Here is a 26149-nt window from a genome sequence, read left to right as displayed (position 1 = left end):
ACCACAGCTCACAGCAACGCCAGATCCCCAACCCACTGAGCAAGGGCAGGGACCGAACCCGCAACCTCATGGTTCCTAGTCGGATTCGTTAACCACTGCGCCATGACAGGAACGCCTGTAACGTCACTTCTAACAAAGAGTCCACTTACTTTGCTTGGTATGAGGAAGCTGAAAAATAAGAAAATATGTTCAGCACATCTCAAACTGCACAGTCTCCAAGGACTGTCTGTTTTACCATCAGTCCACTATCTCCTGATTGTGGACCCTGCCACAGCCACAGCCACACTGGATCCAAACTGCCTCTGTGACCCACATCCTCACAGCAACAGCTCACAGCAACACCCCATCCTCAACGCACTGAGCGAGGCCAGGGATCGAACCCGCATCCTCATGGGGACCAGTCGGGTTCATTTCTGCTGAGCCACAAAGGGAGTTCCTTATGGGTTGAATTGTGTTCCCCTAAACTTACTAACACCCCAACCTCTCGTACTTCAGAATGTGTTGTCTTTTTTCTTTTTTTTTTCTTTTGGTCATGCCTGTGGCACGAGGAAGTTCCTGGGCCAGGGATTGAACTTGCACCACAGCAGTGACTATGCCAGATCCTTGACCGACGGGGTCACCAGGGAGCTCCCAGAATGTGATATTATTCGGAGATAATTTTCAGAGGTAATCAAGTTAAATTAAGGTCATGGGGGGGGGGGCTCTAATCCAATATGACTAATGTCCTAATGAAATGGGAACACGGAGACCTGCATAGAGGAACAATGTGGACAGACCTAGAGGCCATCTACAAACCAAGGAGAAAGGCCTAGAACAGATCCTTCCCTCAGAAGGAACTAACTGACTTTTTTTTTTTTTTGGTCTCTCTAGGGCTGCCCCTGTGGCATATGGAAGTTTCCAGGCTAGGGGTCGAATCAGAGCTGTAGCTGCCCGCTTACCCCACAGCCACAGCAACTTGGGATCTGCTCCGAGCCACATCTGTGACTTACACCACAGCTCATGGCAATGCTGGATCCTTAGCCCACTGATCGAGGCCAGGGAACAAACCTGCATCCTCATGGATACCTGTCGGGTTCATTACTGCTGAGCTACAAAGGGAACAAACCCTACTGGTATCTTGATCTTGACGTTCTTGCCTCCACAAGTGCGAGACGATAAATTTGTTTAAAAGTCACCCAGGAGGAGTTCCCGTCGTGGCGCAGTGGTTAACGAATCCGACTAGGAACCATGACGTTGTGGGTTCAGTCCCTGGCCTTGCTCAGTGAGTTAAGGATCTGGCGTTGCCGTGAGCTGTGGTGTAGGTCGCAGATGCGGCTCGGATCCCAAGTGGCTGTGGCTCTGGTGTAGGCTGGTGGCTACAGCTCCAATTGGACCCCTAGCCTGGAACCTCCATATGAAAAAAAAAAAAAAAAAAAAAGTCACCCAGTCTATGGAACATAACAAAGTACAGGCCTAAAGGCTGTTAGCTTTATTTTTTATTTTCCCATTATACTCCCTCTGAGTACACAGACCATGCCTGCCGTGGGCCTGATATCTACCCCCTGACATTTTTTTTTTTGTCTTTTGTTGTTGTTATTGTTGTTGTTGTTGCTATTTCTTGGGCCGCTCCTGCGGCATATGGAGGTTCCCAGGCTATGGGTCCAATCGGAGCTGTAGCCACCGGCCTACACCAGAGCCACAGCCACGCGGGATCTGAGCCGCATCTGCAACCTACACCACAGCTCACGGCAACGCCGGATCGTTAACCCACTGAGCAAGGGCAGGGACCGAACCCGCAACCTCATGGTTCCTAGTCGGATTCGTTAACCACTGCACCACGATGGGAACTCCTACCCCCTGACTTATCTTTGTCTAAACCTCTTTCAGCCTCACTAGGATCTCTCACCAGAAGGCCTCATTTTCTGCTCAGCTTCTATTATTTCAATAAACTTTCTGGGAAGAGCTTACTTTCTGGTTGGAATATCAGCAGATGCTCTCCCAAGACCCCACACCTATGTACCTTTGTACTTTTAGGTTTCTCATGGACCATCAGACTTCCTTGCCCCTGTGAAAACCCCCCCAACACTTGAGCACAAGCTCTATTAACTAAAATACCTGACTCCCTTGTGGCTGCTCCCAGCATGGACATAGGCCAAATCTGGGAAGCTGAACCTCTGAAAGCAGAAATGCCACTCCTGGACCATGATGGAGGATAATGTGAGAAAAAGAATGTGTGTGTGTGTGTGTGTGTGTGTGTGTGTGTGTGTAACTGGATCACTTTGCTGTACAGCAGAAATTGACAGAACATTGTAAATGAACTATAATTTAAAAAATTTTTTTAAAAATCTGCTTTGTCAGACATTAAAAAAAAAAAAATATATATATATATATATATATATATATATGGCTTTCCCCTTGTGGCACAGTGGAAACGAATCCAACTAGGAACTATGAGGATTCGGGTTTGATCTCTGGCCCCACTCAGTGGGTTAAGAATCTAGCATTGCCATGAGCGGTGGTGTAGGTCGCAGATGCGGCTTGGATCTGGCGTTGCTGTGGCTGCGGTGTAGGCTGACAGCCGCAGCTCCAATTCGACCCCTAGCCTGGGAACCTCCATATGCCATGGACATGGCCCTAAAAAGACAAAAGACAAAAAATATATGTATTTAAGAAATGCCATTCCCAAGATAACCACAACATACTTACAACTAAAAGCCCTCCAGAATTTTCTATCCTTCAAGGCCTTATTTTTTTAAATTACCTTTCTTTTTCTTTTCTTTTATTTATTTTTTGGCGGCAGCCTACAGTGGCCTGATGTGGGATCTCAGTTCCCAGACCAGGGATTGAACCCTGGGCCGCAGTGGTGACAAAGCACCAAGCCCGAATCACTAGACCACTCCCGAAGTTAAGGCCTTCTTGACACCCCCTGTAAGACTCTGATCCCCCCCAGCAAAGCATCTTAATGGTAAAGGATACTGGCTAATTCAACCTGTGCCGGCAATTAAAGAGTTAAGCCTGGGTTTTTTTTAGATCCTAACCCCAATGGGTTTGTTCAAGTCTACCTTCCCTCCAACACGGCTCACTTCACAGTCCTCAGCTTAGGTTCTGCCCTCCCCCACCCCCACCCCCACCCCCACCCCCGCAACATCCCTTTGCCCTGATTCACAAGCTCTTTTAACCACCGCATGGAAAAGTCAACAAGACACATGGACTAGACACATGCCTCAGAGGAGTGCTTGTCTCCCCATGGCCCTAAAAGCAAACCTGAGAAGTTTAACCTTTTCCTGAACCTCTCTCCTTTTCCAGCACAGAGATGGCCTTCTTTCCTGCTCGCCGGATTTTGACAGTTCATTTACCCCAAGCTTTTGCCCACAGCAGACGTAAGGTTTCTAAAAGCAAAATGCAGGAGTTCCCCTGTTGTGGCTCAGCGGTCATGAATCAGACTAGTATCCAGGAGGATGCAGGTTTGATACCTGGCCTTGCTCAGGGGGTTAAGGATCTGGCGTTGCCCTGAGCTGTGGTGTAGACTGCAGAGGCAGCTCCGATCTGGCATTGCCTTGACTGTGGCGTAGGCTGGCAGCTGCAGCTCCGATTTGGTCCCTACCCTGGGCACCTCCATATGCCATAGGGGCAGCTCCCCAAACCGGGACTATCCTTCAATGTCTGTGCTTTGAAACCTGTGCTCCTCTGTTTGGACCCCTTCAATTACAAATTACCCTTTTCCCTTTCTTTTTTAGGGCCGCACCTGCGGCATAGGGAGGTTCCCAGGCTAGGGGTCCAATCGGAGGTGCAGCTGCCGGCATACACCACAGCCACAGCCACGCCAGATCTGCAACCTACACCCTCATGGCAACTCCGGATCCGTTAACCCACTGAGCAGGGCCAGGGATTGAACTCAAGTCTTCATGGATCCTATTCAGGTTTGTTACCTCTGAGCCACAACAGGAACGCCACCCTTTTCCCTTTTTAAAAAATTGTATGATTCTTATTTTTTTATGGCTGCACCCACAGCGTATGGAAGCTCCTGGACCAGGGATTGAATCTGAGCCACAGGTCCCACTTATGCTGTAGCTGAGGCAACGCTGGATCCTTTACCTCTGATTCCAGGTCGGGAATTAAACTCTGCCTCCGCAGCAACCCCAGCCACTGCAGTTGGATTCTTAACCCACTGTGCCACAGCAGGAACTCCCCCTTTCCCTTTTAATACACACAAAAAAGGGCATGAATATCCTTGTTGAGGGGGATGGTTAGAAGTGTTTTCTCCAATCAGGCTACTGTCACAACTATAGCTAAGCAGGTATCAGAAAGAATTTTCCCTACATGGGGGTCCCTTTGTTCCTCTCTAGAGACAGAGAAACTCATTTCAAGAGTAAGGTTAATAACTCAGTGGCTCAGTGATTAATAAATCCAACTAGGAACCATGAGGTTGCGGGTTCGGTCCCTGGCCTTGCTCAGTGGGTTAAGGATCCGGCGTTGCCGTGAACTGTGGTATAGGTTGCAGACACGGCTTGGATCCCACGTTGCTGTGGCTCTGGCGTAGGCCAGTGGCTACAGCTATGATTCGACCCCTAACCTGGGAATCTCCACATGTTGTGGGAGCAGCCCAAGAAATGGCAAAAAGACCAAAAAAAAAAAAAAAAGAGTAAGGTTTATCAGGATATTCAACAAGTGCTTCTGCTGCTACAAAAATGTCACTATCTTGACTACCCTCAATCCTCTGGAAACATAAAGCAGGCCAACAATGCTCTTTGCCTTTTTTTTGTCTTTTTTTTTGGCTGCATCCATGGCATTTGGAAGTTCCCAGGCTAGGGGTCGAATCAGAGTTGCAGCTGCTGGCCTACATCACAGCCACAGCCACACCAGATCTGAGCCTTATCTACAACCTACACTGTAGCCCTCGGCAATGCCGGCTCCTTAACCCACTGAGTGAGGCCAGGGATCAAACCCACGTCCTCATGGATACTAGTTGGGTTCATTCCTGCTGAGCCCTGATGGGCCACCAATGCTCTTACATGCAAACCAGCCAAACTCTCTGAGGCATTCAACCTGCCCAGTCTCTTGCTGGGGCCTCATGATTCTCAAATCCTCCCCCTCCGGTCTACACTGATCATTCCCCGTGAATAATTACACACTATGAAATAATACCAGCAGGCCAGTGATGATTCTTTACTTCTCCTGGACCTTAAATGACCCCAATTTGATCTAATCTAACATCTATCCTTAAAAACTGCTACAACTGTTATATACCCTCATATTTACTATCAACAACTCAGGTTTTCTTTCCCATCACAGCCCTTACGCGACCTTCAAATCAAAGATTCAATCTTGTCGAAAAGACACCACCAAAAGACCAACCTTGACCCCAAGCGGAAGGGATCTCACACTGTGTCCTAATCACCGATCCTGCTACCACCTACGCGTGGGTACAACACGTAGCTGATGTTTCACAATTAAAAATAAGCATAACCGTGGCTGTTTCTCATGGAAACGGCTTGGAGGTTTGGAAGCTCCCCAACCTGTCCCCACAACAACTAAAAAAGCTGAACAGGCCGAATATCAACAACTCTCCTTGGATCCAGAAAAGAGGAGACACTCAGCCCACGGCTGTTCCCGAGATCGGAGAGGAAAGGCAGGAAGCAATGTCTTACCGGAGCAGAGACCCAGGAGCAGATGCCGTGGCAGGAAGAGCGAAAATGTAATTGACAAACTGCTGGAAGCTCAGTGCCAACACCTCTGGAGTGAAAAACTTGTTAAAAACTGCAGAGGACCCGGTTAAAGGGGCGCAGGAGCCTATGACTAAGGCGCTTAGACAGCTTTCCCAGTAAACATGGGAGAAAAACCCCCCTCCTGCTTCCAAAGGGAAAGGGGATGAGGAGTCCTTTTGAAAGATACCAGAAAAATCTGCTCTCTTAACGAGGTCTGTTCTCAGGAGAAACTAGTTCATCAGAGCTTCACCTGTTGGGTCTTCTGAGAGCCCGACTTGAAGAGAAACACCCAATTCCACTTAACTGTAGCGGGAGAAGGAAAATACTAACTCCAGCCCTTTCTCTCTCAATTCTGTCACATCAAAGGGGAAGGGAAACAGGAAAAAACAAACAAACAAACAAACAAAAACAAATAAAAAACTTTTTTTTGTCTTTTTGCCTTTTCTAGGGTTGCTCCCATGGCATGTGGAGGTTCCCAGGCTAGGGGTTGAATCGGAGCTGTAGCCACTGGCTTACACCACAGCCACAGCAATGCAGGATCCCAGCCTCGTCTGTGACCTACACCACAGCACACGGCAATGCCGGATCCTTAATCCACTGAGCAAGGCCAGGGATCGAACTCGCAACTTCATGGGTCCTAGTCAGATTCGTTTCCATAACTGCAATTCCTTTTACCCAGCACATCATGTCCAGCCGGCAAGGAGAAATTAAAAGGCAAAACCACAATTTGAAGACATGGAGTGAGTATCAGAACCAGACATGGCAGGAATGTTGGACTATCAGGCTAGGAATTGAAAACAACTGTAAATAATATACTGAGGGCTCTAAGGATGCAGTAGCATGCAAGAACTAATGGAAAAGAGTTCCCATTGTGGCGCAGTGGAAACGAATCAGATTAGTATCCATGAGGTTGCGGGTTCGATCCCTGGCCTTGCTCCTTGGGTTAAGGATCCAGCGTTGCCTCGAGGTGTGGTGTAGGTTGCAGACGTGGCTCAGATCTGATGTTGCTGTGGCTGTGGTGTCGGCTGGCAGCTCCCATTAGACCCCAAGACAGGGAACTTCCATATGCCTGAGGGGCAGACCTAAAAAGACAAAAAAGAAAAAGAAGGAAAAAAACCCAAAACACCTGGAGCTTCTCACCAAGGAGGGAAGGGTCTATATCCCACACTGGCACCCCAAACTTTAAGATCTGCACCTGAGGAAACTCCCAAAACATCTGGCTTTGAAGGTCAGCAAGCCCACAGGCCCTAGGGCCCAGCCAGAAGCAGCCTTTTGAAAAGTGCCCGGGGAGTTCCCGTCGTGGCGCAGTGGTTAACGAATCCGACTAGGAACCATGAGGTTGCGGGTTCGGTCCCTGCCCTTGCTCAGTGGGTTAACGATCCGGCGTTGCCGTGAGCTGTGGTGTAGGTTGCAGACGCGGCTCGGATCCCGCGTTGCTGTGGCTCTGGAGTAGGCCGGTGGCTACAGCTCCGATTCAACCCCTAGCCTGGGAACCTCCATATGCCTCGGGAGCAGCCCAAGAAATAGCAACAACAACAACAAAAAAGAAAAGTGCTCGGGCTTCTCTGTGAAAGGGACTCACTTGCTGCTTTGACAGTGCTGGTCTGCGGGGCAGGGACCTGCTGTGACACTCTCTGGGGGACGGAGGTAGGCGGGCGCTGTCTTGCTGTTCTCTTTCTGCCTTCCTAAAGCCGGTGGGCTCAGTCTTTTTTCTAACTTATTTTTGTGGGTTTTTTTTTTTTTTTTTTGTCTTTTTAGGGCCAGGCCCATGGCATATGGAAGTTCCCAGGCTAGGGGTCAAATCGGAGCTGCAGCTGCCGGTCCACAAGACAGCCACAGCAAGTGCGGATGCAAGCTGCCTCTGAAACCTACCCTGCAGCTCATGGCAACACCGGATCCTTAACTCACCGAGTGGGTCCAGGGATTGAACCTGCGTCCTCATGGATACTAGTTGGGTTCGTTAACCACTGAGCCACAACGGGAACTTTAATTTTTATGTTTGCTTTTCCTTTTTTCTCTTTTTGGTGAGTGCCATCTTTACACATCCCCCTCTGCCTTGCTGGAGCCAAGGGGAGAACCCAAAGGGGAACGTGTGTACCTGTCTGGTGCCCTGCTTGTTACATCAGGTGACCTGGTTTTTTGCGCTGTCACCAGGATGATACCCCCAGATCACCCGGCTCTAGAAGTCAGAGGGGCTTGTGTTCCTGAGTGCCACAGGAGTGTAATAAATAGAGAACCAGTTCTTGGCAGTCTACCACCCCCAGAGCACTGAACAGAGATCGAAAGGCATCCTCAGACTTTTCTGAGCAAGAGGCCTGTTTCTTTCTTCAAGAGCTTTGACCTCGGAGGCAGGTTTCGGGTTTGGTTCACGTCTATGGACCTAAGGAGATGCTCTCAGGGAACAGAAACCTGGGGCGCGAACTTTGCATTTTCTCTGTCTTGCTCCAGCTCATGGGCATCTTCCAAAAAAAAGAGTTCCCCTTGAGGCTCAGTGGTAACAAACCCAACAAGTATCCATGAGGATGCGGGTTCGATCCCTGGTGCCGCTAAGTGAGTTAAGGCTCTGGTGTTGCCTTGAGCCGTGATGTAGGTCCGCAGACGCGGCTGGGATCCTGCGTTGCTCTGACAAGAGGCTATGGCTCTGATTCAAACCCTAGCCTGGGAACTTGCATATGTCTCGGATTCGGCCCTAAAAAGAAACAAAAACATCTTATATCCTTGTTTGATGCTCTGATTTTTGTGACTGCAAGGAGGAGACACTTCTGGGTCACCTGATTCTGTGGGCCAGCGGGGTTTCTGCTCCAAGAGTCCCACCCCTGGAACCAAGGAGAGAATGTTCATAAGCATCTACCACCCGCAGGGCAGGGCCAGAGGCGACAGACCAGGAACTCAGCCTCTGGGGGAGAGGCCTATCAGCTCATCATCACAGCCGCAGCCCGAGGGTCAAGGCTTCTGTTTAAAGACACATCTAAGGCTGACCTTCCACCTCTCCTGAGACCTTGGATGGTGATGCTATCTTCAAGTTCTCCCTCTGCAGTGTGCCAGCATCTCTCAGAGAGAAGCTCTGTGTGTGTGTGTGTGGTGTGTGTGTGTGTGTGTGTGTTTTAGGGCCACATGAGCAGCATATGGAGGTTCCCAGGCTAGGGATCAACTCGTAGCTGCAGCAGCCAGCCTACACCACAGCACAGCAACGCAGGATCCAAGCCTCATCTCACAGCTCACAGCAACACTGGGTACTCAACCCACGGAGCAAGGCCAGGGATCAAACCCGAGTCCTCCTGAATACTAGCTGGGTTCTTTCCTGCTGAGCCACCCACGGAGCTCCCTCTCAGGTGGGAGCTGCTATACTTATCGAGCGTCCCAGATTTTGCTGGTGCCCTGGTTTTGGCAGCTTGATTCCTTGGCTCTGGTGGCCAGGGAGCTTGCATTCCTGCGAGCAAAGGACCGCAGCAATGCCAGAGGCATTTCTTGGCAGGCTCCCCGCCCTGGGGCACAGTACAGACAGCTGACTGAAACACACCCCTGAGGCTTTCTGGAAAAGAGGCTTACTTGCTGGTCCTGAAGCTTTGGCTGAGGAGAAGGTTTCAGGTTTGCCACGTACTGAAAAGCCACGGGGAGTTCTCAGGGAATGTAGGCCAGGGGACGTCATCCTGATACCCTCCCTCTGCCTCCCTAAGCCCATGGGGGTCTCCTAGAAAGGAACAAATACACTCATCCAGAGCCCTGATCTTTGTTTTTATTTTGTTTGCTTTTTAGGGCTGCACGTGTGGCATATGGACGTTCCCAGGCTAGGGCTTGAATTGGAGCTAGAGTCGCTGGCCTAGGCCACATCCATAGCAACACCAGATCCTTAACCCACTGACTGAGCCCGGGAATCAAACCTGCATCCTCATGGATGTTAGTGGGTTTTGTAACTGCTGAGCCACAAGGGGAACTCCCAGAGCCCTGATTTTTGTGACTGCTGCTCTGGTGGCCATTGGGGCTTCTGCTTGTCATCCCCTTATGTATTTGCATTTGGTAAAAGCAGCTGCCCGAAGGTCTGGCTTCCAATTAGCCTGAATCTAGGTGCTAAGGTCCTCTCCTTGGGAGTTCCTTTTGTGGCGCAGTGGAAAGGGATCTGACTGGTATCCATGACGATGCAGGTTCAATCCCTGGCCTTGCTCAGTGGGATAAGGAGCCAGCGTTGCCGTGAGTTGTGGTGTAGATCAGACTCAGCTCGGATCTGGCATTGCTGTGGCTGTGGCATAGGCTGGCAACTGTAGCTTCAATTCAACCCCTAGCCTGGGAACCTCCATATGCTACAGGTACAGCCCTAAAAAGCAAAAAAAAAATAAATAAAAATAAATAATTAAAAATAAATAAATAAATAAATCTCCTTGGCACAATGACTGCTCTTGGCACACCCTCATCTACTGGAGCTGTGAAAAGAAATTAAAAGTAAAGTAATTTCAAAAGTAAAATTGGAGTTCCCATTGTAGCTCAGCGGTAATGATCCTGACTAGTATCCATGAGGATGTGAGTTTGATCCCAGGCGTCGCTCTGTGGGTTAAGGATCCTGAGTTGCTGTGGCTGTGACAAATGCCAGCAGCTGTAGCTCGGATTGGATCCATAGCCTGGGAACTTCCTTATGCTGCAGGGCACGGCTCTAAAAAGCAAAAAATTAAAAAAAAATAAAGACCCAACCTACAGATCGACAGGGTTCCTGTGTAAGCTCCTTGTCTGCTCAGATAAGTTGGGGGAGACACTGTGCTTTGCCTCTGGACAAGGCTGCTAGCTTGGCTCCCTCTCCAGTTGGGGAGGTGGAATGCGCTCCAAGGCTGGGCTAGACTACTGATTGCGTCCAGAAACCGGACAGAGCTACCGACTGCGTCCCCTGGCCAGAGGGGGAGCAATTGGCTCATACGTATGGATGGATGAGGTCACTGCTGGGCACGCTGCGTGGGTGCCACCACCAGCAGGAATGCAGCGCCACAGCATGAGCCTGGCACTGATGGCTGTGAGCTGTCTCCTCCTTTGTCGTTTCTGGCTGACCCCATGTGCTGTCGCCCTGCTGATTCACCCAGCGTTTCCTGGGAGACAGAAGCGTGCCCCAGGGGAAGCACTGGAATGCTGGCCAAGTTGGATGTCAATGTCAGGCTCTCTTTTCCCCACTGGAGAAACTGTAGGTCCCAGAGGATGCTGTGGGGCACTGTGCCAGCCTGGGGGAGGGGCAAGGTGGTCAAAGTGAAACCACTCCTCTCACCCCTCTAATGTGGCTTTCCACAGTCTTGTGGTTCAAGGGGGGCTTCGTCCTCACCCCTGGGTTCTAGGATTTTTCTCTCTTATTTTTTCTTTTCTTTTTGTCTTTTCAGGGCCACGCCTGTGGCATATGGAAATTCCTAGGCTAGAAGTGGAATCTGAGCTGCAGCTGCCAGCCTACACCACAGCCACAGCAATGTGGGAGCCAGGCCACATCTGCAACCTACACCACAGCTCACGGCAATGCCAGATCCTTAACCCACTGAGGGAGGCCAGGGATCGAACTGGCATCCTCATGGATCCTAGACAGGTCCTTACCCCACTGAGCCGCAGCGGGAGCCCCTAGGATTTTCATACCGGTGTTATTGTCTTGTTGGTTTTTTCTGTGAGGGCACTGAAATCTGGGACCTCCTAATCTGCCATCTTGCTTTTGAAATGGAAATAATGGTATTGATTCAAATAAGATATAATTCTCTCCCAACTCAGAGCAAAATGAAGAAAAAAATAAAAGCAAGCTCTCTTACAGAAGAAGAGCTACTAGTAAACATAGAGGCAGGCAAGGATTGTTAGTGGATGCTAAAACCATGGGATGAAAGTTTGGGGTAAGTATTTATTGTTTAAAACCAAGTAGCACAGGAGTTTCTGTCCTGGCTCAGTGGAAGTGAATCTGACTAGTATCCATGAAGATGCAGGTTCGATCCCTGGCCTTGCTCAGTGGGTTAAGGATCCAGCGTGGCTGTGACTATGGTGTAGGCTGGTGGCTGCAGCTCTGATTCAACCCCTAGTCTGGGAACCTCCATATGCTGCTGGTGTGGCTGTAAAAAAACAAAAACAAAAACAAACAAGCAAAAACACAGGGAGTTCCCATTGTGGTTCAGTGATTAACGAATCTGACTAGGAACTATGAGCTTGCAGGTTCGATCCCTGGCCTCGATCAGTGGGTGTAGGTTGCAGATGAGGCTCGGATCCCACGTTGCTGTGGCTGTGGCATAGGCTGGAGGCTACAGCTCCAATTGGACCCCTAACCTGGGAACCTCCATATGCTGCGGGTTCAGCCCTAGAAAAAACAAAAAGACCAACAACTAAATAAACAGACAGACAGGTAACACTCAAGTTCAGCATCTTTAAAACAAGCAGTGTTTATTACCCTGCAGTTTCTGCAGATCAGAAACCCAGTAAAGATGTAGGTGGGTTTTCCTGGCTCTCTGAGTCTCATGAGGTTGCAACGTGGTGTAGGCCAGGGGTGCAGTCATCTCAAAACTCTACCAGAGCTGCAGAGTCTGTTTACAAGCTCTTTCAGTAAATTGCTATCGGGCTAAAGATCCTTACATATGGTTGGAATGAGGCCCTCAGATTCTCCCCATGCCACAAGATCCCAACATGAAAGAAGAGGCAGAGAGAGGAGGAAAAACAGAGATGGCACCCACGTCACAGCTTTTTCCATAAACCCCTAATCTTGGAAGAGACACCACCACTGCCCTATCTTTCATAGCTGTCTTTCTTTTCTTTTCTTTTTTTTTTTTTTTTTTTTTTCAGGGCTGCAAGTTCAGCATATGGAATTTTCCGGGCTAGGAGTCGAATTGGAGCCACAGCTGCTGGCCTACGCCACAGCCACAGCCAGGCAGGATTTGAGCCATGTCTATGGCCTACACCACAGCTCACAGCAACGCCGGATGCTTAACCTACTGAGTAGGGCCAGAGGTTGAACCTGAGTCCTCATGGATACTAGTCGGGGTCAATACTGCTGAGCCACCACGGGAACTTCCTGTTGTATCTTTCTGTTAGAAGAGTCAAGAAGTCCAGGACCACACGCAAGGGGAAGAGTATACATACGCCTGGCAAGAGCAGACATCACTGGGGTGCTCTCTGGAGCTGCCTAGCAACGTGGAAGCACCAAATCCTGACATAATGCCACAGGTTTCATACTAATTATTATGAGGAAAATGAACCAGTACAACAGAGACATATGATCAAACTTAGTTATCTTAGTGATCAAACTTAGTATCACTTAGTTCCCCGCTGTGATGCAGCCGATTAAGGATCTGGTGTCATCTCTGTGGCTGTTCAGGTCCCATCCTTGGCCCCGGCACAGTGGATTAAGGATCCAGCAACGCTGCAGCTGTGGCAGAGGTCACAGCTGGGGCTCAGATTCGATCCCTGGCCAGGGAATTCCATATGCTGTCACCGGTGCAGCCAAAAAGAAAAAAAAAAAGACAAGGCAGCTCAGCCTCACTCATAATGAAACCTCCTGAATTATGTGCTTCCAATGCGACACAATATGAACTTCACAATCTTATCTACGATAATCTTGTCAAATGTGCTTCACCTTAATTTAATTACCATTTACTTAATTTTAGTGTACAGTGCATCAAGGGGATGAGTGAACTTACTGGATTAGTCAGGGTTTGTTTCTTTAGTTAGTGTCTTTCCTTCAATCTTATGTTTGTGGGATTCATTCATGTAATATTAGTTTGTTCATTCTTGCTGTTTGTACTTCTGTATTCCATTGAATAAACATCTTCAATTTATTCTGTTTACCCATTCTCCTGTTGATAGATATTTATGTTATTTCCAGTCTATTATGAAAGTGCTGCTGTGAATATTCTTGACCTTATCTATACATAAGAATGATGGAAAATTGTACTCATGGGCACACAAGTGTATATATTTGTCAAAATTCACCAAACTATACACTTAAAGGGATGGATTGTACTGTATGCAAATGTTATCTCAATAAATCCAATTAGAGAGTTCCCATTGTGGCTCAGCGGTAGCAAGCCTCAGCTAGTATCCATGAGGCTGAGGGTTCCATCCCTGGCCTCATTCAGTGAGTTAAGGATCTGGTGTTGCCGTGAGCTGTGGTGTAGGTCGCAGGCATGGCTTGGATGTGGTGTTGCTGTGGCTGTGGCACAGGCTGACAGCTACTGGCCTCCAAGTCCATCCCTAGCCTGGGAACTTCCATATGCTACAGGTGCAAGCAAAAAAAAAAAAAAAGAAAGAAAGAAAAAAAGAAAAGAAAGGAAAAATTTACTGGATTAGTCAGGGTACAACAAAGAAATAGACTCAGAGAGTTTCCATTGTGGCTCAGTGGAAACAAATCCAACTAGGAGCCGTGAGGTTGCAGGTTCGATCCCTGGCCTCACTCAGTGGGTTGAGGATCCGGCGTTTTGGTGAGCTGTGGTGTAGGTCCCAGAGTGGCACGGATTCTTTGTTGCTGTGGCTGTGGTGTAGGCCAGCAGCTACAGCTCTGATTGGACCCCTAGCCTGGGAACCTCCATATGCTGCGGGTGCGGCCCTAAAAAAAAGACAAAAAGACAAAAAAAAAGGAAAGAAGAAATAGACTCAATAGGACATTACAGATATACATACATGTGTATATAAATATGTGTGTGTGTGTATAAAGAGGTCTATTATAAGGAATTGGCTTATATGAATATAGAGGCTGAGAGGTCCCACAATCTGTTGTCTGGACGCTAAAGAGACAGGAAAGCCGGTGGTGCTGTTCCAGTTCAAGGCCAAAGGCTTGAGAAAGGAGCACTGAACGGTACAAGTTCCAGTTACAGGGCAGGAGAAGACCCATGTCTCAATGCAAACAGTCAAGGTGGATTCTCTCTTCCTCTGCCCTTCTGTTCTATTCCGGCCTTCAGTGGATTGGACGATGCCCACCCAACAGCACAGCAGGCACTGTGCTCTGCTATCTACCAAGGCCAATGCCAGTCTTCTCTAGAAACACCCCCACAGACACACCCAGAAAAAGTGTTCAGCCAAATATCCAGGCACCTCGTGATGCACCCAAATTGACACATAAATTTTACTTTTTTTTCCCATTTTTTTAAGGCCGCACCCGAGGCACATGAAAGTTCCCAGAATAGGGGTCCAATAGGAGTTATAGCTGCCAGCCTACACCACAGCCACAGCAATGCGAGCTCAGAGCCACATCTGCGACCTACACCACAGCTCATGGCAACGCCGGATCCTTAACCCACTGAGCAAGGCCAGGGATCGAACCCACATCCTCATGGATCCTAGTCAGGTTCATTAACCACTGAGCCATGAAGGGAATGCTGATACATAAACTTAACATGCAGTTACCAACACAGTATGGAAGCAACCAGACAAATCCAGAATGTAAATTGTCGTACAGAACAACTTTGTTGGACTATTGGAAAAAATCAGTGTCATAGGAGAAAGAAGTTAGAGGGATTAATCTAGGAAATAAAACCATGAAACCAAATGGAATGTGTGAATCCTTTCCTCCCCCCTGTTTTTTATGGCCGCACCTTCAGCATAGGGAGGTTCCCAAGCTAGGGGTCTAATTGGAGCTGTAGCTGCTGGCCCATACCACAGCCACAGCAGCGCCAGGTCCAAGCCAAGTCTGCGACCTACACTACAGCTCATGGCAATGCCAGATCCTTAACCCACTGAGTGAGGCCAGGGATCGAGCCCACAACCTCATGGTTCCTGGTCAGATTCGTTTCTGCTGTGCCACTACGGGAGCTCCACAAGTTGGGTTCTTAACCTGCTGAGCCACAATAGGAACTCTAGAATGTGTGCATCTTAATTGGATCCTGGATTGGACGAAATAAACACACAAACACACAGAGATATATGCACAGATACATATGTGTGAGAGAGAGATAGTATAGGGGAAAGAAACAAGGCAAATATAGCAAAATTTTAATAATCATTAAACTTATATGTGGCATATATAATATTCATTGAAGCACTCCTTTTTTTTTTTTTTGTCTTTTTAGAGCCGTACCTATGGCATATGGAGGTTCCCAGGCTAGGTGTCGAATTGGAGCTGTAGCTGCCGGCCTACACCACAGTCACAGCAATGCAGGATCTGAGCTGCTTCTGCAACCTATACCGCAGCTCATGGCAACGCTGGATCCTTTAACCCACCAAACAAGGCCAGGGATCGAACCCACATTCTCATGCATGCTGGTTGGATTCATTACCACTGATACACGATAGAAACTCCTAAAGTACTCTTTCAACTTTTCTGTATGCATGAAATGTATCAAAATAAAAAGCTGGTGGGAGTTCCCATCATGGCTCAGTGGTTAACGAACCCAAGTAGTATCAATGAGGATGTGGGTTCGATCCCGGGCTTTGCTCAGGGTGTTAAGGATCCTGTGTTGCCGTGAGCTGTGTTGTAGGTTGAAGAAGCAGCTCAGATCCTGTGTTGCTATGGCTGTGGTCCAGGCCGGCAGCTGTAGCTCTGATTCGATCCCTACCCTGAGAACCTCCATGTGCTGCCGGTGTGGCCCTATAAAGACAAAAAGACAAAAAGAAGAAGAAAGAAAAAAAGTTGGTGAAAATATCTCTCATCCACACAATTTCACTGGGCTTAAAATAGTTTCAGCTAGTCTTCTCTGGCTGGTTTATTTCCTCTCTGGAAAATGCCTCAAATAGTAAACTTTTTCTTACTAACTCAAAAACATTCCTCAGAACAATTGCTACAAACACATACATTATGCCAGTTAATTATTGTTGTATGGTTAATTATTTCTATAGGAATTCTCTTGGAAGCCCCCGAAGGTAAGAACTGTGTTTTATTTATCAGGGTCATTTCCATAAAAATACACAGTGGATTGTTCTTATTATACCATCTGTTGGTGCTTATTCAGCTAAGGCAAAGAAAAACAAGAATAAGAAGTGAAGCAGAGAAATAGAACTGGGCCAATACTTTAAACATTGATTAGAGATTCTAACTGTACAGAAGTCACTCAATTCCTAAGGAAATTTATAGTCCATACCCTGGAGCTGCTCCTGTTATTGAGTAACTCAAATCGTTCATAATTGGTAAATTCTCTTTAAAAAAAAAAAAGGTGAAGTTTATTTCCTCTCTCTCTCCCTCTTTTTTTTTTTTTTTGATCTTTTTGTCTTTTTAGGCAGCACCAGTGGCATATGGAGGTTCCTAGACTAGGACTCTAATCAAAGCTACAGCTGCCAGCACAGCCACAGCAATGAAGGATCCGAGCCACGTCTGCGACCTACACCACAGCTCAAGGCAACGCTGGATCCTTAACCCACTGAGTGAGGCCAGGGATCGAACCCACAACCTCATGGTTCCTAGTCAGATTCATTTCCATTTGCACCATGATGGGAACTCTGGTAAATACTCTTTTAAGATCAAAGTAGCACCCTTCTTCCCAATTTGATCTATAGATTCAAACAATTCTAACCAATATCCTGGCACATTATTCTATGGATAATGACCAACTGATTCTAAAGTTTTTGTGGAGGAGTTCCCATTGTGGCTCAGACGTTAATGAACCTGACTAACATCCATGAGGATGTGGGTTCTATCCCTGGCCTCTATTGATGGGTTAAGGATCCAGTGCTTCCGTGGGCTGTGGTGTAGGTCACAGACGAGGCTCAGATCTGTCGTTGCTGTGGCTGGGGTGGAGGCCGGCGGCTCCAGCTCCGATTGGACCCCTAGCCTGGGAACCTCCATATGATGAGAGTGCGGCCCTAAAAAGACAAAAAAATTTTTTAAAATTTAAAAAAAGGTTTTGTGGGGAGTGACAACAGCATCATGGTGGAGTAAGACATCTCTCTCATTTGTCCTTTTCCACAACTAGTTAGATATGTATCCATGAGCAAGAGTGGGATTTGCGGGACGAAGCACCATTGGCCAAGGGACATGGGAGGAGCGCGGCTCACCTGTGCATCTGGTGATGGGCAGACCGCCCTCAGTATGGGCTACAGAAACAGTAAGAGCCTTAACCCCTCTAGGCGTCAGCTGGGAAAACCTAGAGCGTGATCCGTTGGGTGGAAACCTATAGACGATAGAGACTTGGTAGAAGTGAGCCTTCCCAAGGGGAGATGCCAGCACACCATTGCCGCAAAAATCATAGAGCTATGAGTATGGCTACATAGGTGATAGTAAAAGGAACTTTGCCAGTGCTGCCACTCCCTCCAAGGTGACATTGCAGAACTAGCCAGCAGCAACCTCTCCCATAATAATGGAGACAGAAACCTGGAGCAGGAGTGCTCAGCTTCCCCAGCTGTGTGGGATGCTGCTGGAGAAACTCATTTCTCTCCAGTGGTACCCGGAGAACAGAGGTGGGACCTCCACAACCAAGGGAGGAAGACAGGGAAAGATAACATCAAAGGCCATTAAAGGAGCACAGTTTCTGCTGAGTGCACTCAGGATTGCTGTAGGAATTCCACCCAAGACCCCCTGGGAGAACCTCACCCGAGGATTCCCCCATCAGGCCTAAGGGTACCACTAATGCCCTGTGTGCTAACCCCACACCTCCCCCAGATCTGTGGCTGGTTCCTTGTGTGCACTTCCGAAGGCAGCAGTGAGAGTCAGTTCTGACTGGCAGTGTTGTCAGAAAAATAGGGCAGTTCCCATTGTGGCTCAGAGATTAATGAATCCACCTAGGAACCATGAGGTTGCAGGATCGATCCCTGGCCTTGCTTAGTGGGTTAGGGATCTGGCGTTGCCGTGAGCTGTGGTGTGGGTTGCAGACGCAGCTCGGATCCCACGTTGCTGTGGCTCTGGCGTAGGCTGGCGGCTACAGCTCGGATTGGACTCCTAGCCTGGAAACCTCCATATGCTGCAGTGCGGCCCTAGAAAAAGACAAAAAAAGAAAGGAAGAAAAAAGAAAAATGGGTCAGGGTCCCTGGGCAAGGGTGAAACCACAAGCTTGAGCTGTAGCTCCACCTTCTGGAAAACAAAGGAGAGGCTTTCAGCAGCCAGCCTGCTGAGCTGTAAAAACTAAGACAAAAAGCCCTAAGAATCCTGCCAGGAGAAGGAGTGCCAAAAAAAGTGTATCCATACACGGAGAAAAATCCAGATAAGTGTGGAACAGAGTATCCATACAAGTGCAGAGAAAACCTCTAATATAACAAGACCAACAGACACTATTCCCCACCTGAAGGCAACTGGGAAAGATTTGAAGAGCTGTCAGCTGCTGGAATGAGAAAGCAGCAAAACTACAAGGAACATGAAGGACCAAGAAAAATGTGTCATGAGGAGTTCCTGTCATGGCTCAGTGGTTAATGAACCTGACTAGTAACTATGAGGTTGCAGGTTCGATCCCTGGCCTCGCTCAGTGGGTTAAGGATCCAGCGTTGCTGTGAGCTGTGATGTAGGTCACAGACAGGGCTTGGATCCCGCATTGCTGTGGCTGTGGTATAGGCCAGCATCTACAGCTTCGATTTGACCCCTAGCCTTGGGAACCTCCATATGCCATGGGTGCAGCCCTAAAAAGACAAAAAAAAAAAAAAGAAAAAAGAAAATATGTCTGAAAAAAGATAACAATTCTCCAATAACCAACTCAAAGGCACAGAATTTTATATCCATCTAATAAAGAATTCAAAATAGTTGTTTTGAGGAAAAGCAAGGAGCTATAAGAAAACACAAACAGAGGAGTTCCCACTGTGGTGCAGCAGAAATGAATCCGACTAGGAACCATGAGGTTGCAGGTTCAATCCCTGGCCTTGCTCAATGGGTTAAGGATCCAGCATTGCCATGAGCTGTGGTGTGGCTGTGATGTGGCTCAGATCCTGCATTACTATGGCTGTGGTGTATGCTGGCAGCTGCTCTGATTCAACCCCTAGCCAGATGCAGCCCTAAAAAGAAAGGAAGGAAAGAAAAAAATAGCAAGATCTTAAATACTACCTAACCTCACACCTCAAGGAAGTAGAAAAAGAGGAACAAACCATACCCAAAGTTAGAGGAAGGAAAGAAAAAATAACAACCATCAGAGTGGAAATAAATGAAATAAAGACCAGAAAAGCAATAAAAAAATGTCAGCAAAACTAAGGCCTGGTTGTTGAAAATTATGAAAAAATTCATGAAATTTTAGCTATATTAAGAAAAATACAGAAGACTCCTATAAATAAAACTGGAAATGAAAGAGAAAACATTACAACTGATACTAAGAAATTAATAGGATTATGAGACTACTGTGAATAACTATATGCCAATAAATTGGGTAAGCTAGCAAAAATGGATACATTTTTAGAAATATATAATCTACCAAGATTGAATCTGGAAGAAATAGACAATCTGAACAGAGCTATACTGAGTAACGAGATTGAATCTGTAATCAAAAACCTCCCTCGGGGAGTTCCTGTTATAGCCCAGCGGAAATGAATCCGACTAGGAACCATGAGGTTGTGGGTTCGATCCCTAGCCTCGCTCAGTGGGTTAAGGATCTGGCGTTGCTGTGAGCTGTGGTGTGGGTCGCAGACGAGGCTTGGATCTGGTGTTGCTGTGCGTGTGGCGTAGGCTGGCAGCTGTAGCTCCGATTAGACCCCTAGCCTGGGACCTTCCATATGCCTTGGGTGTGGCCCTAAAAAGACAAAAAAAAAAAAAAAAGGCAAAGCAAAGCAAAGCAAAAAAAAAAAAACAACCCAGTGCAAATCACTGATACATGGTTCATTAACCATGCTGCTGCTGGGTTAAAGACTTAGCAGTGCTTGAAGACCAGAAAAACATGCAGGTCCCCCCTCCCTTCTGCCAAAACACACACAAACTTGGAAATTGGAACTTGCACACACATGATGCCCGTCAAAGACTTACTCTGCGTCCATATCCATGAAGAAACCTCCTGACCCTCATTTGTCTCATGAGGATCAAACCACAAGAATATGTACTGATCAGAAATCACCAGTATCTAGGTCAAGGATCCGGCATTGCCGTGAGCTGTGGTGTGGGTCGCAGACGTGACTCAGATCTGGCTTGGCTGTGGCTGTGGTGTAGGCCAGCAGCTCTAGCTCTGATTTGATCCCTAGCCTGGGAACCTCTATATGCTGTGAGTGTAGCCCCAAAAAGCCAAAAAATACAAATAGAAATGCCAGTATCTATGTAGTGATTTGAAAGTTCTGTTTTCTAATTATAATGTAATATATCAGTATTATGGTCTTTATACATTTCTTTTGTTTGTGTAATGACTGCCCCTGGGGCATATGGAAGTTCTCCGGCCAGGGGCTCAACCCACTCTGCCACAGAAGCAATGCTGGATCCTTAGCCTGCTGAGCTGCAGTGGGAACTCCTATATTTGATTCTTGATGGTTTGGCTATTCTGATTCAGTACCCAAACCCAACCACATTAAGGTATAGTAATAATTGAATATCCAAAACTCTAAAGCTGAGAATTAGACCTGGAATATAGTGACTCTATCAGGAAATTTTTTTTTCTTTTTAGGGCCACACTCAGTATATGGAAGTTCTCAGACTGGGGGTGGAATTGGAGCTGCAGGAGCTGGCCTATGATACAGCCACAGCAATGCCAGTTCCAAGCCATGTCTGTGAACTTCCCTGCAGCTCATGGCAGTGCCAGATCCTTAACCCACTGAGCAGGGGTGAGGATCAAACCTGAGTCCTCATGGATATGAGTTACCACTGAGCCACAGTGAGAACTGCCTATGAAGCAATTTCTGAAAGATCTTTCCGGCTGGATATCTGATACCTTTCGGGCAAAACCTTCCATTTGAGTGGACAATTTTCAAATTTTCTCAATAGACAGATATCTAGATTTAGCTATCTCAAAGTTTGACATCTGAGCTAAATTTTGTGTAGAATTCAGTACTTATTTTATATGTCAAAACCCCCTGGGTAAGCTAATTGCTGTGTCACTTCTTTTAGATAAAGTTATGGCATGTTTCCTGTTTGTATTATAACCCTATATATTAGAACTGCACAGGGAGTTCTCGTTGTGGCTCAGTGATAACAAACCTGACTAGTATCCATGAGGATGTGGGTTTGACCCCTGGTCTCGCTCGGGGGTTAAGGATCCGGTGTTCCCGTGAGCTGGGGTATAGGTTACATACAGGGGTCAGATTTGGCGTTGCTCTGGCTGTGATGTAAAAACCTCCAGAAGAGAAAATATAGCATAAAATACATGTAAAACCCCCTTAACATATTCACTGTTAAAAATAGACTGCGTTTTAAAAACTGAAGTCATGGCTGGTTGAATGGGTGGGAAAACCCTTTTTATGCACTGATAATCCTGAGCATTTTATGATGACTAACCAAGTTTAATAAAATTTTTCTTAGTTCCTGCCATTAAAATATGAGGAAGGAAGGGACAGAGAACTCGAACTATCTTTTTTTTTTTTTTTGTCCTTTTAGGGCCGCACCCAAGGCATATGGAGGTTCCCAGGCTAGGCGATGAATCAGAACTACAGCTGCCAGCCTACACCACAGCCACAGCAATGCAGGATCCGAGCTGCAGCTGCGACCTACACCACAGCTCAGGGCAATGCCAGATCCTGAACCCACTGAGCAAGGCCAGGGATCGAACCCACACCCTCATGGATACTAGTCGGGTGCATTAACTGCTGGGCTACAACAGGAACTCCAAGAATTATCTTATCTTGAGCGTTTTCTGAGCCAAAGGCCCAGTTTTTGTAAGACCGTTATCAATTTTTGTAAGACTATTCTCCTTTGCTAATTTCACATGAAAATTTAAGCAACAGGCTACAAGGCAACAAAGAGAAAACACTTAAGCTGCAACAGAGCTCTTTCGAGTTCGTTTTGTAGCCTTTACTTTTCAAAAGTCCCTTAACAACTTGCACAGAAAACTAAACCAAATTCACAGATGCATATGGAAAGGCCAAGAACCTGGGACGAAATATGAAAGGATTAGAGGCGGAGATGTGTATCATTCCGCTTTGTTCTGTTTTTCCTAGCATTTATCGGATTGAGCAGATTTGTTTCCTTTCTAATTCCCTGCCATCCTCATAAAACATAAAAGTGAAAACCTCACAATGCCCCCTTTATAGTGCAAGAGATGCGATTTATAATAGCATCATTATTTCATAGTTGAAAATACTGTTGGACTTCTGGGAAAACAAGTGCGTCAGAATTAACTTGTAGCTCTGGAGGCCAGTGGGTTGCTATAACAACCGGAAAAAATGGTGCCATAATAGCGCTCCCTCCCAGATAAATAACTAAGTGATGAGATCTATAAACGCAGGTGTTTGTCATATAAATGCAAATAAGCACCAAACACACTCACTTATTTCTTCCCTCATGAGCACTGACTCAATGTCTGGTAATAGGCTAGGAACTTGTAAAAAAAAGACACTGCCTTCCCTACAATGGAGTGCATATTCTGGTGGAAGAAACAGATAATAGAGAGTAAATAAATCAATCCACTAAATAATTCCAGCATGTGAAGAGACCATGTAGGAAATAAAACAATGGACAAAGCAGAGTTCCCATGGTGGCTCAGTGGTAGCGAACCCGACTAGGATCCATGAGGACGTGGGTTTGATCCCTGGCCTCAGTCAGTGGGTTAAGGATCTGGTGTTGCTGTGAGCTGGAGTGTAGATTATACAGACAGGCTTGGATCCTGCATTAATGTGCCTGTGGCATAGGACAGCAGCTACAGCTCTGATTCGATCCCTAGCCTGGGAACTTCCATATGCCGCAGGTGTGGTCCTGAAAAAAAAGATCAAAAAAAAAAAAAATGTAAATACTGGACAAAGCCGAGAATGGCTGCTCTAATACAGATTAGCCATATATCATAAATACTGACTTTTACGGTATATGAGCTTTAATAAAGGGAAAGAATAAAGAATGGAGCCTTTCAGAGTTCCCGTCGTGGCGCAGTGGTTAATGAATCCGACAAGGAACCATGAGGTTGCACATCCTCATAGATACTAGTTGGATTCTTAACCCACTGAGTCCCAACAGAAACTCCAAATACTGCTGCTTTGAACTTTTGCGTACAAGTTTTTTTTTTTTTTTTTAACGTGTGTTCTCAGTTCTCTTGGGTGTATACCTAGAAGTGGAATTGTTGAATCTATATTTAATTTTTTGAGGAATTGAAAACTATCTTCCAAAGAAATTGCACCACTTTACATTCCCACCAGTAGGAAATGTGGGCTTTAGTTTTTCCATATCCTTGCCAATGCTTGTTATTTTCCATTTGTTGTTGCAGTTTTATTTAGTGTACAAATATCCAGTCATTTTAAATTCATATGTGCTAGATTTTCAGAACATCTTTCCTTCAAATTTTCCTTCACTTTTGTTAAGAAAGTGTTGTGCATTTAAAGACTGAGTTCACGACTGGCATCCATGAGGACGTGGGTTCGATCCCTGGTCTCGTTCAATGCGTTAAGGATCTGGCAATGCTATGAGCTGTGGTGTAAATCACAGACACAGCTTGGATCTGATGTGGCTGTGGCTGTGGCATAAGCCCGTGGCTGCAGCTCCAATTTGACCCCTAGCCTGGGAACCCCCATATGCCTTGAGGGCGGCCCTAGAAAGGTAGAAAGACGGAGAGAAAGAAAGAAAGAAAGAAAGAAAGAAAGAAAGAAAGAAGAAAGAAAGAAAGAAAGAAAGAAAGAGAAAGAGAGAGAAAGAAAGAAAGAAAAAGAAAGAAAGAAAGAAGAAAGAAAGAAAGAAAGAAAGAAAGAAAGAAAGAAAGAAAGAAAGAAAGAAAGAAAGAAAGAAAGAAAGAAAGAAAAGAGTTCAGCTCTTCCCTTTTTCAGACAAGGCTGAAGCATCAGGGCCAAAATGAAGTTTGATCCCTTTATGACTTCTTCTTTTTTTTTTTTTGTCTTTTTGCCTTTTCTAGGGCTGCTCCCTTGGCATATGGAGATTCCCAGGCTAGGGGTCTAATCGGAGCTACAGCCGCCAGCCTACACCACAGCCACATCAACATGGGATCCGAGCCTCGTCTGCAACCTACGCCACAGCTCACTACAACGCCGGATCGTTAACCCACTGAGCAATGGCAGGGATTGAACCCGAAACCTCATGGTTCCTAGTCAGATTCGTTAACCACTGAGCCACGACGGGAACTCCCCCTTTGTGACTTCTGACCAAAGCAAGAACCATAAATGACATTTCAATGCACCGTCTCACATTGGTAGGAAGACTATGTCTTCCCTTCTTTCCAAAGGGCTGAGACAGAAATACAATGTTTGATCCATGCCCATCTGCAAGGATGATGAAGTTCAGGTCGTATGAGGGCACTAAAAAGGGTGGCAGATTGGCAAAGCAGTCCAGGTTTACAGGAAGAAATATGGGCATCTACACTGAACAAGTGGAGCGGGAGAAGGCTAATGGCACAACTGTCCATGTGGGCATTTACCCCAGCAAGGAGGTTATCACCAGACTAAAACTGGGCAAGGACTGCAAAAAGACCCTCCAGTGGAGAGCCAAATCTTGCCAAGTAGGAAAGGAAAAGGGCAAACCATGAGGAAGAAACAATTGAGAAGATGCAGGAATAATCTCGTATAGAACTTTCATTAAGGAGTTCTCATTGTGGCGCGGTGGAAACAAATCCAACTAGGAACCATGAGGTTGCGGGTTCGATCCCCAGCCTCGCTCAGTGGGCTAAGGATCCGGCGCTGCTGTGAGCTGTGGTGCAGGCCAGCAGCTGTAGCTCTGATTAGACCCCTAGCCTGGGAACTTCCATATGCTGTGCATAAAAGTTTAATTCTGATTAAGTCTAATTTATGCATTTTTTTTCTTTCTTTTCTTTTTTTGCTTTTTAAGGCCACACATGTGGCACATGGAGGTTCCCAGGCTAGAGGTCAAATCGGAGCTACAGCTGCCGGCCTACACCACAGCAAACAGCTATGCAGGATCTGAGCTACATCTGCAACCTACAAGCTCACAGCAACGCTGGATCCCTAACCCACTGATCGAGGTCAGGGATCAAACCTGCAACTTCATGGTTCTTGGTCAGATTCGTTTCCGCTGCAGCACGACGGGAACTCCTACCGATTTTTTCTTTTACTGTGCTGCTGCTTTTTTTTTTTTTCTTTTTGACAAATACCATGTATGTCAAGCTGTTTTCACAGCGTGTCCTCTGAAATCGATCAAATAAAAACCAATCCTGATAATAGAGCTCTTCTGTGAACTATCAGAGAAGTCAACTAGTGACAACGCTCTAGGGATGGGGCTTTACAAGAGCTCTAAACCCATCCTGTCCTCTTTAGGGGCTGCTATTTGCTGTTTTTCACAGCAACTGTGGTTGTGAAGCTGTTGAATTTCAGGCTCCAGTGGAGCTGGGGAGAGAGGTGTAAACAAAGAATGTTGCTTGTCATTCCCGTTCTACAAGGATCAAGCCCCTGGCCCCTGTCATCCACCAAGTCACCTCCCCCTCATTGTGCCTCGAGGGGAATTCAGGAGGAAGAAAGCCAGGAGGCATTATTCTGTGCTTTAGATACCAGCCCCTAGATAGTTAAGATGCATATCGAAGGAAGAATTTTAGTCAACCCAGATTCTTGCATCTTTCTTT

General features: G+C 46.7%; 1 pseudogene; it reads left to right on the top strand.

Moving 5' to 3' along the window:
* Positions 1-17574: 17574 nt before the first annotated feature.
* LOC125113240 (60S ribosomal protein L26-like) lies at positions 17575-25133 on the top strand (annotated as a pseudogene).
* Positions 25134-26149: the final 1016 nt, after the last annotated feature.

The sequence above is a fragment of the Phacochoerus africanus genome, chromosome 13 (genome assembly GCF_016906955.1).
Source record: "Phacochoerus africanus isolate WHEZ1 chromosome 13, ROS_Pafr_v1, whole genome shotgun sequence".
In the NCBI taxonomy this organism is placed as follows: Eukaryota; Metazoa; Chordata; class Mammalia; order Artiodactyla; family Suidae; genus Phacochoerus; species Phacochoerus africanus.
Note: the sequence above shows the minus strand (reverse complement) of the source record. Positions and strands in the feature narration are given on the sequence as shown.